We start from the raw sequence: 15,319 nt of genomic DNA on the forward strand, positions 1-15,319 counted from the left end.
TTCTACAGCGCTCTCTACATTTATTCACTGGGACATTCATTGCTAGCATCGGCTGAAAAGAACATGATCGTGAGCACGAGTGCATACACACTACATGATCAGCATAGTCCAAATATATACAGCAACGATGGGCCACGGCTTACTACAGGGATATGGAACAAGGCAGCAATAGTCAATAGTGCAGACCGAGTAGGTAGCAGGTGTTAATCACAGCGATTACCACAAGTAGTGGAACTGGTGCACAGAGATTAGCAAAGTCCAGATATATACGGCAACGATGAACCACAGCTTACCACAGGGATGTGGAACGAAACAGCAGTAGTCAGTGGTGGAGACAGGATGAATAGCGGGCGTTGATCATAACGATTACCATGGTAGTGGAACAGGTGCGCAGAGGTCAGACACACAGCAGCAATGAAGCACAGTTTACCACAGAGATGTGGAACACAGCAGCAGTAGTCAGTGGAGCAGGCCGAGTAGGCAGTGGATGTTACCACTTGCAAGAATCAGTGGCAACCCTCATGTCCCTCTGGGCTGAGAACTTCTGATGTTAGAATTCTATGCGTCTCTCCAAGGTTTACATCTTCTTAATTTCAATGAAATACAATAATCTCTAATTTTACAATAGTTATATAAAGCCATCAAAAACTTTTTTAGATACATACATATTAAGCACTAGCTGAAGTAGCCAGCGGTCCTTGGGTTTAAATCTTCAAGTTATTAAGTTATCAATGAGTTGGATGTGACTGTCAACCTTTTAAAAATAATTAGCAGCTTAGCAGCTCTTCCAACATACCCATGAAGTGACTGCCCATTGTAGTTTTTGTTTTTATATTAAATGTCATACAAATCCATCCAGTGGAAAGCCCAGAACAGGCTCCCCAGGTAAATGTTCTGCCCAGTGTACAGCAATGGGAGTCAGACTGGGACCCTAACCCCCGTAAAACCTGGCCCGGATCTAACTGGACCACCTTGCATTGGTTTAATCTCAATCGGTTCAGGGATGTCCGAATGCAGGCTCCGAACAGGCTCCCTGGGTCAGAGATCTGACCATTGTACACCAGCAGGGGGTCCAACCAGGTCCCTAATCATCCAAAAACCTGGCTAGGATCCAACTTAACCACCTGGGCATTGGTTTCATCCCAATCAGTCCAGGGGAGTCTGAATGCATAAGTGAACAGAAAGACAAACAAACAGACAATGAATTTTATATATAAGATTATGTTTACCCTGACCAAAGATCATAAACCACAATTTCTATTTTTTTGCAGATAGTCTTATTGAGTTATCCACTCTACTCTTCCCACAAAAGTAATAATAACACATGGGAGTCTGACCTGGGTGGCAGTTTTGGAGACAAATATATATACTAAAATATATGTTTCATTAACCTAAAACAGCCATATGTTGCTGTGCTGCTTATTTTGTTCACAATTTCTGATTAAATATTTACTCTAATAAAAGGAAACGAAAAACAAATACATTACACAGTGTGGTGGCTCTTTCCACCTCTTATTCCCCTGTGTTTGTAATCAGAGGAAGTTTGTGTAATGTGTGACCTCCCACAGGTTTTTGCAATATGTTACAAACCATTAAAACCATATTTGCTTACTAAGTAAAGAATGGACTATGGAGCTAATGAAGAGTAATACTCATTTTGTACTGTAGCAATAACAAAATCAATTATGTTTTTTTTTATTAGAGGATAATTTAAAATCCTACTCTTAATGTAGAATATTCTAATATGCTACCTCTGCCTTTTTCGAGTGCAACCTAAACTGGCTTTATTTAATTTATTATTTTGCAGGCAATGTGCCAGAAAGCCACAGCACATTAAAATATTCAAGGGTTATACTTCCTGTGGGACAATGGAAACGGCCTGCCTTTCATAATGTTGCAATACAGTACTTAGTTGGAATTGTAATAATATTGAATTCCTTGGGTAAAACCGCTGCTGGGATTTCATTCTAGTATACGTTAAGAGACATCAAGCGACTATTCTACAGTCTAGGAAACTTGAGTTTTTTTTAAGGTACAATGGCCAGATTCAGGCGCTCTGGAAGTACATGCATATTATGAACTACTGTCTCTATTTTATTTATACTCTAACACATTTCAATTGCCATTCAATTGTTTAGCTAGGCCTTTCTTATTTGGAAGTTAATCATGATGAAAGCATATTAAGGTTTCAGTTAAGGGATACATAAAGTATAATCATCACTATAGCTCATGATATATGATGCAAATTAGAAAACTATATTGTTATTTAACAGCTGTTAAGTGCTGGTGATTAAAGGCAATGAAGTGGCAGAGCTCAGCAGATATTCAGCAGTGAGCTTCCCGGATTCATTATGTAGGAGAGCGCATATTGAGGAAAGTGGATTTATTTAGCAAGGTAAAAGTTGTTACATGATCAAATATATTCCAGAGATTGAAGATAGCTTTAAGTGAAGACTTGCATTTTCTGTGCTGTTATTACCCTGAAAAATATGGCACAACTGTCTAAACAGATGCTGAAAAATAAAAGGCTATAGTTTTACATGTACCATGCATGAGGCTTTAATAAGAACATTGACAATATTTGAAATAAAATAGGGTTGTTCTTCTTTATGAACACGCTTATTTTCCAATTCTATATTATAGTTCCCTTGATTTTAAAAAAATGCAAGGATTGCTATATTAGTTATGACGATACAGCACTATATTCTTTTGCTTTGAGTAGGAAGTGAATATTTTGTACACAGGTATCAACCCTCAATAGATCAGCAGAACTATCACTAAGGTGAAGAAGTATTTAAAACATGTTATTTTTCTAACTTGATCCTCCCTAGTTGACCTTGAAAAAATATACCCTAATGTACTTGTGCACGGTTAATTCTCATAACACGGTCCAAAACCCCTACTCTACATTGAACAAAAAAAAATATATATAATTAAATACAATAAAAGAAATATAAATAATTTATTTGCTGCTCAAGCACGGTGATGTCATTGGTCTGAGATTACATGGTAGACATAGCATTGAACAATTGAACATTTTCTGATTTCCAGTTGATATGGTAAAGTGCAGGTTCTATCAAAGTACATATAGGTGAAACACCATCCTTTCGAAATGGTGTAATTGAGTATAGAGATGAGCGCACTCGGATTTCTGAAATCCGAGCCCACCCAAACGTTGCCGATCCGAGCCGGATCCGAGACAGATCCGGGTATTTCCGCCAATTGCAAAACTGAAACCGAGGCTCTGAGTCATAATCCCGCTGTCGGATCTCGCGATACTCGGATCCTATAAATTCCCCGCTAGTCGCCGCCATCTTCACTCGGGCATTGATCAGGGTAAAGGGAGGGTGTGTTAGGTGGTCCTCTGTACCTACTATATCTCGTGCTGTTCAGTTCTGTGCTGTGCTGTGCTGTGCTCTGTGTTCTGCTCAGTCCAGTGGTGCTGTGTCCTGTGCTCTGTCCTTCTGAGTTCAGTGGTGCTGCTGGGTCCTGTGCTGCGTCCTGTTCAGTCCAGTGGTGCTGTGTCCTGTGCTCTGTCCTTCTGAGTTCAGTGTTATTTCCCCATTATTCCCAAATTATAAAAAAATTCAAAAAAAGTTATAAAGAAAATTACAAAAAAAGTAATTATAAAAAAAAAAAAATAAATATCCCAAAACAATTCTGCAATATAAGTCCATTGGTACTGATATATTACAAAGTTCACTGATTCAGCAGTATAAGTCTAGTGGTACTGCTATATTACAAAGTCCACTGATTTTGCAGTATAAGTCCATTGGTACTGCTATATTACAAAGTTCACTCATTCTGCAGTATAAGTCCATTGGTACTGCAATATTACAAAGTTCACTGATTCAGCAGTATAAGTCCAGTGGTACTGCAATATTACAAAGTTCACTGATTCTGCAGTATAAGTCCATTGGTACTGCTATATTACAAAGTTCACTGATTCAGCTGTATAAGTCCAGTGGTACTGCAATATTACAAAGTTCACTGATTCAGCAGTATAAGTCCAGTGGTAGTGCTATGTTACTGGCAGGAAAAAAAGGCAGTTTGGAAGCCCCGGTACAAACTGGCTCTATTTTACCTGAGTTGTCCCCCCTCCAGTGTGTACTCGGAAAGAGTTTTTAGTGCAGCGGGGAACCTGGTCAGTGAGCGGCGAAGGAGGTTGCTTCCTCATAACGTTGAAAAAATGATGTTCATAAAAATGAATTATCAATTCCTCAATCAAGTACAGCACTGCCCTCCAGATAGTACAGAGGGACCTGTGGTTGTGGAGTCCAGCGGGGACAAATTGATAATGTGTGAGGAGGAGGAAGTACACACTGTAGGGGGAGAGGAATCAGAGGTTGAGGATGAGGACGACATCTTGCCTCAGTAGAGCCTGTTTAGTTTGTACAGGGAGAGATGAATAGCTTTTTTGGTGTGGGGGCCCAAACAAACCAATTATTTCAGCCAAAGTTGTTTGGTAGGCCCTGTCGCTGAAATGATTGGTTTGTTAAAGTGTGCATGTCCTATTTCAACAACATAAGGGTGGGTGGGAGGGCCCAAGGACAATTCCATCTTGCAACTCTTTTTTTGCCATTATGTGACCATTCAACAGTCGTTTGCCATGAGCACAAAGTAAAACAAAATTAAAACAAATTCAACAAATTAAACCAAAAGTAAAATGCCCTGTCATAATCAAAAACAAGAGGTATTGACGTGCTTGAACTACTGTAGTGTTTATAAGTTATAAACACTACACTTGAAAGCTTGAGCCTTTAAATGAAAAAGTCACTCTTCATTGCACGATTATTTGCAACAGGGACAGTTTTTTTGTTAACAAAGTCAACAAATACCACTTCAACCCTGTCTGTCTTTCACATACTTGATGGGATCTCAATGATGAATGCTCTGTACCATGGTCGTCTAAAACAAGAGGTATTGACGTGCTTGAACTACTGTAGTGTTTATAAGTTATAAACACTACACTTGAAAGCTTGAGCCTTTAAATGAAAAAGTCACTCTTCATTGCACGAATATTTGCAACAGGGACAATTTTTTGGTTAACAAAGTCAACAAATAACACTTCGACGCTGTCTGTCTTTCACATACTTGATGGGATCTCAATGATGAATGCTCTGTACCATGGTCGTCTAAAACAAGAGTTATTGACGTGCTATAACTACTGTAGTTTTTATAAATTATAAACACTACATTTGAAAGTTGGAGGAGGTATTGTGGCCCCGGTACCAAATTGGGTACCGGGGCCACTCCACTATGCAGTCCAGATAGAGGCGTATCAGATATTAAACAACGTTGACTGTTGCTGCCAAATCATAAATTAATGAAAATGACCTGTCATCATCAAAAACAAGAGGTATTGACACGCTCAAACTACACCCTGTATATGCTGCAGAGGATGTAGGAGCAGGCAGCTGTGCAGTGGAATTGAGACCATTTGAAGGCGGAGGTATTGTGGCCCCGGTACCAAATTGTGTACCGGGACCACTGCACTATGCAGTCCAGAAAGCTACCTCGGTGAAACGTTTTGGACTGAAAACAATATTGTGAGGTGTGAGGTGTTCAGAATAGACTGGGAATTAGTGGAAATGATTGTTATTGAATGTTATTGAGGTTAATAATAGCGTAGGAGTGAAAATAAACAAAAAACTTGATTTTAACACTTTTTATGTTTTTTTCAAAATAAATCCGAATCCAAAACCTTAGATCCGAACCAAAACCTTTCGTCGGGTGTTTTGCGAAACAAATCCGAACCCAAAACCTCAAGCAAATCTGAATCCAAAACACAAAACACGAGACACCAAAAGTGGCTGGTGCACATCCCTAATTGAGTACCAGGCGCACAGCACATTGTTTACTCCATTTCTACTTAACCATTCCCTGCTAACATTGAAATAGAATGGAGGGAGTGGGGTTTTTGCAACTTGATTTGCTTCATCCACTATGCATTGGGGTCATAGGATCATGTCACGATATGTGTCTGTATACTGAAGAGTGTACTTTGCTTGTGTGACTTTAAATTTCTTGTGAAGTTTGTAAGTGAATGAATTGAAGGATTGCCAGCTCTCCAACCCTAACAAAATGTTCTACTGACTTTCTTTAAAAAAAATAGTGATGCCCAGTATGTTTTACTAACAAAAATTAGGGATTAGCAAGAGATACTTGAACATCACAGTAATTATAATAAACTTTAGTATATTAATGTCAGAAAAATGTCCAATTTTTACTGGTATACCTATTTTATTATCAGTAGATGAACATTGTATTTTATTTTTACTCACTTCAGTAAATTTACTGATGATTGGCAATCATGATGTAGTTTGTTGTGAATCTTGCTCATACAGGACACCATAAGATACTTAATGATGTGACAAATCATAATGATTCAGTATGGAAGGTCAAGTGAAAGAAACACTTTTCTAAATGTAAAAATGCAACTGTAAACATAGGGCATATTTCTATCTAGTGTGTAGAACTATGAATAAAATGTGACACGCCAAAAAACACTACATCACATTACTTAGCTATAATAATTATCTGACATATCCAGGTGTTATGAACTGACCTTAATCTCAAAATGCCGGAGTTATCTATGCATTAAAATTGGCTGTTGAATGCTTAAACCTCGAATTTCACTTTATCTCCATGGGGATTAAGAGAATCCTGCTTCATAGTCATGGCCAGGATGAGAATCATCTGAAAATCTTTAATATGTCTCATGCTTGAGATTTTACACTGAATGTACTCTGGGTGTTTCAGATGTTTTATATTGCATTCCTCTGTAATAGGATTTGGTTTGTGAAAAAGGTCCTTTAATGTACTATTAAAATTTTAGCCTTAGTAGTACTGACTATAAAACCAATTTGAAAGCAATTGTCTTTGACAGATTTATTTAACTTCTACATATTCTAGTATAAACATGATAACATTATAACTGCCATAAAGACCTTTACAAAATGGTATTACTAGCCTTGGACTAGAAAGGTCAGTAGCATTGTTAACTGGAGATTTGATCTTAATCTCTGCTTATTGTTTAAAAATCATGACAATATATATCCCACTTGAAATGAACATGATGCAATTTCTCAGATATCCTTCAATGTGGCACAGTGCACCAAAAAGCCATGTCATCTAGTTTTTTACTGTTCTGTGCTGTACCGCATGACAACCAAATAGTTTTAACCTTGCTCACAAATACACCTAAGAGGCCATGTTTTGTTGATGTCCTTATTTATGTTCAATTCAGACCTTTTTATCACAATGAACATAATTAACACAATATATAGTATGTATTGCAGACCCAATTGACCAGCATGCTATTAATGCATGTTATAGCGTCCTAGTTGACAAGAATTTTATGTACCGTAGTTTGCATTGACAAGCATGTTAAACAACACCAATGTTCAATTCATTATAGAGCCCCAATTTCTCTGTAAATGTCAGGAATATCATTTAGAAATGTCCAGCATATTATATAGCTCCCATTTACCAGCATCACTCAATCTCTAAGTTGTCTGTCACTCAAGTTACAGGGAATGTTTTTGCTCAGATACAGGCTACTAATAACACACAACCTCTGTTTCCACTGGTTATTAGTTCTATGGGTTCTTCTCCTATAGTTCAGATTGGCTGCCAGAGTACACTGTTAGAGAAGCAAGCTTAGCACTAGTAGCCAATGATAGCACAGGTAGCTTGCAGTTTTCAGATGCCCCAATTGTACATATAAAGTCACATGTTTTGATGGTTTGTCCCTTATTATTATTAATATTATTTGAAGGAAAAGTAAAAGTATGTTGTTATACTATTAATTGTAAAAAATATGTTTTGTTGATAGGGCAGTGAATTTAGTGTATATGTCTGTCTGAACTAAACATGATATATTAATGTTGTCCATACAATATGCATGTGATTGTATGTTTAACTAAACATACAATCATATGCACAATATGGATTTTACTTTCCCAAGGAAATAGAAGTACCTTCTAGTGGTGTGGTGTCTGGTGCACATTCTACCATCTAGTGTTGTGGTGTCTGGTGCAGAATCTACCATCTAGTGGTGTGGTGTCTGGTGCAAATTCTACCTTCTAGTGGTGTGGTGTCTGGTGCAGATTCTACCATCTAGTGGTGTGGTGTCTGGTGCAGATTCTACCATCTAGTGGTGTGGTGTCTGGTGCAGATTCTACCTTCTAGTGGTGTGGTGTCTGGTGCAGATTCTACCTTCTAGTGGTGTGGTGTCTGGTGCAAATTCTACATTCTAGTGGTGTGGTCTCTGGTGCAGATTCTACCATCTAGTGGTGTGGTGTCTGGTGCAGATTCTACCATCTAGTGGTGTGGTGTCTGGTGCAGATTCTACCTTCTAGTGGTGTGGTGTCTGGTGCAAATTCTACCTTCTAGTGGTGTGGTGTCTGGTGCAGATTCTACCATCTAGTGGTGTGGTGTCTGGTGCAGAATCTACCATCTAGTGGTGTGGTGTCTGGTGCAGATTCTACCATCTAGTGGTGTGGTGTCTGGTGCAGATTCTACCTTCTAGTGGTGTGGTGTCTGGTGCAGATTCTACCTTCAAGTGGTGTGGTGTCTGGTGCAAATTCTACATTCTAGTGGTGTGGTCTCTGGTGCAGATTCTACCATCTAGTGGTGTGGTGTCTGGTGCAGATTCTACCATCTAGTGGTGTTGTGTCTGGTGCAGATTCTACCTTCTAGTGGTGTGGTGTCTGGTGCAAATTCTACCTTCTAGTGGTGTGGTGTCTGGTGCAGATTCTACCATCTAGTGGTGTGGTGTTTGGTGCAGATTCTACCATCTAGTGGTGTGGTGTCTGGTGCAGATTCTACCTTCTAGTGGTGTGGTGTCTGGTGCAAATTCTACCTTCTAGTGGTGTGGTGTCTGGTGGAGATTCTACCTTCTAGTGGTGTGGTGTCTGGTGCAGATTCTACCTTCTAGTGGTGTAATGTCTGGTGCAGATTCTACCTTCTAGTGGTGTGGTATCTGGTGCAGATTCTACCTTCTTGTGGTGTGGTGTCTGGTGCAGATTCTACCATCTAGTGGTGTGGTGTCTGGTGCAGATTCTACCTTCTAGTGGTGTGGTGTCTGGTGCAGATTCTATCTTCTAGTGGTGTGGTGTCTGGTGCAGATTCTACCTTCTAGTGGTGTGGTGTCTGGTGCAGATTCTACCTTCTAGTGGTGTAATGTCTGGTGCAGATTCTACCTTCTAATGATGTGGTATCTGGTGCAGATTCTACCATCTAGTGGTGTGTTGTCTGGTGCAGATTCTACCATCTAGTGGTTTGGTATTTGGTGCAGATTCTACCATCTAGTGGTGTGGTGTCTGGTGCAGATTCTACCTTCTAGTGGTGTGGTGTCTGGTGAAGGTTCTAACTACTTCTATATATTTATTAGTAAAAACTGACTATTATTAATTTAATTATAATATATTAAGGGAGTGGAGGGTGAGGAAGATTGCATATCTTAAAAGTATGCAAATTTCTGACATGATCATTCAAATATATAATTATTAATGTTGGGGTGATTTAATCTCCTGGAAGAAGTCCATACAGACGAAACATGTCGGGACTGTTTCAGCACCTGTTGTTACAGATTCAGACTGATACGAAAAGTGACGAAAATACCCAGGAAATGCCCTATGCGCTACACGAGTTTTGAAGTGAAACTCAGGAATACAGAGGACCCACAATGGTTGGCAACTGACAGACACGCTGTAGATGAATTAATACAGATGATTCCATTTTAAACCTACCTAAATGTTTTGATCTTCTGGACTAAAGTAATAAAGATATCTTGCACTTACTATACTCTCTTTTGGAAGGATAAAGATGTCTGGAGGAGTATTTGTAATATGCGATATCAATGAGCTCCCCATTTTAAAACATCTATACAAAGGATTTAAAGGATGGTTGAAAATATCCTAGGAGTAGGGAGTTTCAATTGCATTATATTGTGGATTTTAATGTTTATATTTCACAGTGAAAACTATGTCTCTTTATGGTTCATTTTATTTGTATTTTAGTAAATGTGAATGCTTTTAGATGTACTATCTGCACTAGTTACATAGTTTAATTTATTTTGCTAATTGCGCATATGAGTATTGGTGGGGTGAATTAATGATTAATTATGAATGAATCCATAATAAGATAATGTTTTCATAATGTGTAATACATTTTATCTTTCTAAAAGCAGCCAGGAATCCAAATTAAAGCAAGGGAATTGTCTTTGTCATGGAGGTGGAATTTGATGTTCTCCATACATGCAATGCACCAGATGAAAATGTAATTTAGCCTTAAATAGATAAACCAGTGTTACTTGTAACTAGAAATTCCCCTTTTAGGCCCATTTGATTGCTATAGATACCATGACAGAATGTGTACAGTGAGTTCCTCAATGCCCAGCATTCATAGCAAGTAGTTCATTACAATGCAGCTTCTATTGCAGGGAAATGTTATGTTTTTAACGATAAATGTTTTTTGACGAATGCAACCAACTTTGTCATGCTTTCTACATTTCTTGATTGCTTGCTTTTTTAGGTTTTTGAAGCTCTATCACAAACAGCAAGTGAGTGAAGCATGTGAATAAAATGTTATTCCTGTCCCCACATAAACATAAAAAAGCTTTGTCTTTAACGGTGGGAGAGGAACCTACCTTAGAAGTCCCCTCTGCCCTTTCTTGTTTCCTCCTACGGGAACCCATAACCACGATGATAAGGTTTTTCCATAGTTGTTCTCACCTAAGGGGTTGTGATCTTTTTATTGACACTTCCATGCTACTTATCCTCAGAGTTGTCTGTTATATATAAGATCTTTGAAGACTTTATATATTACTAAAATATATTACTCCATGATACTAATTAGGTTTTTTGAAGATAGTATATATAGTTTTATTTATGCTAATTTTCTTATTTTTAACCTAATACACCATAACTCTTCCACCTAATATTTACTTTGTTTACATTTAATCTCTATGCACTGTTATTATAATGTAACCACGTTGTTTATCAGACATTAGGGGATTTTTCATTATCTGCTTAGAGATTTCATTATATACAGAGCATTTGCTTGATTTGAACAATTGGCTTACTTTTTAGTGGATAACAGCCACAATTTCATTCTGTCATGTAATCACTTTGCATGTAAAGAAAGCTCATATTCTTGGTTGAGAATTATTCATGAACACATATTCCGTTTGATTAATTATGTTATTCACCTTCACATCATCACAAAGCTCTTTCAATTTCAAGCTAAATGATGTATTTGGATTGCCACTTAAAATAACATATGCCTCATTATCACTAAGCAGGCAATTTTCTATTATCATATTGTCCGTTCCGTACGCATTGCTACCACAGTCCCCAATTTTAGCAACAATATTGTATTCTTTCATTAAAATATATTGTTTATCCATGTTCTAATTTAAATTTGCCAATATAGTAGCCAGATAGTTTTCTAGAAAACTGCTTAGCAGATTCGCGTAAGTATATAGTGGCTATTATCCAGCACACGGTTTGTGAATAATACAGTAAGCAACTTACATACCATTTCATGTGTACAGCATTAACCTCTGTTGATAAATTAATGCAGAGTACAAAAAAACCAGAACACGCAATCATTGCAATCTTAGTAAATAATACAGTGACATAATGAGCCAAAACAATTTTAGTAGGCAAAGTTGGGTCATTTTTCATAAGCAGGAAAAGGTGAATTTAATTAGCAACCGAATAGATTTAAATTGTAAATTGTCAAGACTACTCTCATCATCAGGTAAGGCATCAATCATTTTATCTCCACTTTTTCCTCCAAACTAGCTATAATTGGTAACCAAACTATGGGGGTTTCATTCAAATGCACTCATTTACATTCATTTGCTCACTCATGTTGCAGAGTGTTCTTTTATTTAACCCTTAATCTTTAATACAATGCCCTTAAATAGGAGAAGTTCTATTCTATAACATATGGCATAAATAGTTTTGACCACATTCCCAGTGGCTTAGAAAGGACACTCTGCTCTGTTGTTTCAGCACTGATGACAGTTTGTATCTTATTTATTTATGTACACATTAAAAGTGTGAGAAGCAAAATAACATTTCTACTAAGAAACAATTCATGTATAATTTAGCTATTGTAACATTTCAGGGCTGTACATTGTTGACAGCTAAACAAAGAACACTGTGACCTGGAATATGCAGCATGGTAAAATTAAATAACAGCAGGCGCTTCTTTTCACACTTTTAATTACCAGTAGTCACTTCTGTAAAAAGGTGAGTTAACAAATAGCTGCCAGAAAATGAACCTTAACTGGCTTCTAATTGTTTGAGCCAGGACGTCTATTGGACGTCTATTGTAAAATTTGTTCATTTAAAATGGCTTACTGATGCATTTAGCGCTAGTAGAACAAATTACACAGTAGGTGATAGAGAAAGGAAATGCCATTTTGTGCCTTATTTATTTTTACATCATTTGTGTAATGAGGACTTTATCTACACTGGAAAGTACTCTTTGTTCTATCAGATCATGAATGAAATTTCTCTGCTGCAACAAGATAAAGAACATGAAATCGAAAGCATTGCAATAAATTGCAATTAATGTTTGTATCTGTATTTGTCTCTTCTGTTATTCTGTATTATGTGTCATTTGTTATGCCCAGTGTCTGGTTAAATTAATATATAATTTTCACATTTTAAAATTTAAACATAGTGGGCCAGATTAAAATTGGAATGCAACTTCCACACAAGTTTCGGTTTAAAAAAGAGCACGAAACATGAAAGCAGTTCCGACTATATCCAAATACAAGCACTTGGTCACATCAGAACGCATACAGAAAACAATATTATAAAATAAATGAAAAATTCGAATCAATATAATCATTAATAAAAAATATGGTTGGTTTGCAAAAAATATCTTTTTGCATTTTTTTTTAAAATACATAAATCAAGATGTTCTTAATGTGTACCGGACATACAATCATCATCATCATCACCATTTATTTATATAAAACCACTAATTCCGCAGCACTGTACAGAGAACTCACTAACATCATTTACTGCCCCATTGGGGCTTACAGTCTAAATTCCCTAACACACACACACACACACACACACACACACACACACACACACACACACACACACACACACAGACAGTGGGAGGAAACCGGAGCACACGGAGGAAACCCACGCGGACACGTATAGAACATACAAACTCCTCACAGATAAGGCTATTGTCAGGGATTGAATTAATGACTTTTATAACTTGCATACACATGTTCTATGCTATCTAGTGGCACGCATACGTGAACTTTTCCAAACAAAAACTATGCATTGCCAGTTATAACTATCAGTCGGCACTTATACCTCCTCTGTAGCTGTTGCAAATGATATGGCTGAAACCAAGTGTACTTAAGAGAAACCCAGGACATAAATCGGCCTCATCTGCATAGGCATTCCCTTAGCACACTCTTACTGTGCATTGTCTATGTCCATCCGCTCATTTCCAACTATGTCCCACCCTTCAAGTCGTATACAGTAGTAAGTATCATTTGCGCTCTGACATGAATTGAATACTATTGCGTAGATTATGTTATTGAAATTATATTGAGATAGAGAAAAATGTTCAATATTCTTCCCTATGTAGAATATTTGGGATGTAGTCGAAATGTCGACAGTCAAAATAAAAAGTCATCGTTACGAGAGCTTGCTGCCTGACTGTGATGCGGCCGTCACAATGATGACTGGAGCGTCACTTCCTCTTCTGGCCCAGCCGTCACCTAGGCAATGGCTGGGACGCTCTCTGCACAGTGCCGCGTTCCGGCATTAGGGAGCAGCCAGGCGCAAGCACAGATATAATTAGATTATGTTTGAGATTGCTGAAGCAAGGGCAGTGCTCTGCCGAGGAATACTCTGATGAGTTCCGGTGGTGGTCCACTAACAGCGAGTGGAACGACCCAGCATTACATAGTCAGTTCTGTGTAGGGTTATCAGACCAAATTAAGGATGTTTTAGTTCTATACCCCTCACCCACATCTCTGGAAGGTAAAACAACATAACTCTTACATGCTTAAATTACACAGGCAAATAGATAACTAAAATAGAACATTTCGCAACTAATCATAGGGGTGCTAATCTCTTAAATGACAATAATTGTGATAAAGAATGTAGAAAGGTGTGTCAAGCAATGTATAATACAAAAATAGTGACATACTGTGTATGGTGATCAATGATAAAAAAGAAATCCTATTTAACTGAAATAAGATTGGGAGATGTGCTTCTCATATATAATTGCCTCGTTCTGTAGTTGAAAATATAGTTCAAACTCACCAAATATGCGTGGTGGCTGTACTTCTCTTCTAATGTCTGCACAGCCAAAAGTGAGACCCACGATCATAGTCACTTAATGGTGAGCTCATTCTGTAGAAATAATTCAGATTCGATCTCACCCAATATACTGCGGTGGCTGTTAGGGAGGATCTCCCCTTGCTGAATTCTATGCAGCTGGAGATGATATCCACAACCTGGGTAGCAGCGCCATATACTGCGCGAGGAAGGGTGAGATAATTTGTTGGGGCTCATCTTGCTGCTCATCTTGCTTGTCTCTGCCTATCTGGCTGATTACGTCTCTGTCAGACCAGTTACCTTCGCCATATCATAACTTCCAGGATGTATTTTCCAAAAAGCAGATGATACGTAACCTCCTCATCGCAATTATGATTGCTCTATAGATTTATTTCCAGGCTCCAAACTGCCCATGGGAAGGTTATATTCTCTCTTTGTGCCAGAAACTCAAGCCATTGATGAATATATAAATGAGAATCTCCAAAGGGTCTTTATTAGGCCTTCTCAGTCCCCTGTAGGAGCCAGATCTTTTTTCTATCCAAGAAAGACGGAACTCGACTCTGCATAGATTTCCATGGGTTAAATAAAATTACCATTAAAAATACTTACCCACTTCCGCTCATATAAGTCCTTTTTCGACCAACTTAGGAGTGCCTCTGTGTTTACCATGATTGACCTAGAGGGAGCATATAACCTTGTACGCATCAGAAATGGTGATGAATAGAAGATTACATTCAACACCCACTGAGTATTTGATCATGCCCTTTGGTTTATGCAATGCTCCCGTGGTCTTCCAGGATCTAATCAGTGATGTTCTCTGATAATTCCTAGATAACTTGTTTGTGGTATATTTGAATGACATCCTGATCTATTCTTCGTCTCTGGATAAGCATCGCCTCCACGTTAAACAGGTCCTCTTAAAATTCTGGAAGCATCAACTTTTCGCTAAGTTGGAAAAGTGAGAATTAGAGGTCCAGAAGGTC

The 15,319-nt window shown here is 38.0% G+C and overlaps 1 long non-coding RNA gene across 1 annotated transcript in view; it reads left to right on the forward strand.

Moving 5' to 3' along the window:
* The first annotated feature begins 2,274 nt into the window (after positions 1–2,274).
* LOC142107823 (uncharacterized) overlaps positions 2,275–15,319 on the forward strand; it is a 53,918-nt gene continuing 40,873 nt past the window's right edge. Inside the window, exon 1 of the long non-coding RNA XR_012680016.1 lies at positions 2,275–2,395. This is a non-coding gene — a long non-coding RNA (uncharacterized LOC142107823). The remainder of the gene's footprint in view (positions 2,396–15,319) is intronic.

This window comes from Mixophyes fleayi, chromosome 1 (assembly GCF_038048845.1).
Source record: "Mixophyes fleayi isolate aMixFle1 chromosome 1, aMixFle1.hap1, whole genome shotgun sequence".
Taxonomy (NCBI): Eukaryota; Metazoa; Chordata; class Amphibia; order Anura; family Limnodynastidae; genus Mixophyes; species Mixophyes fleayi.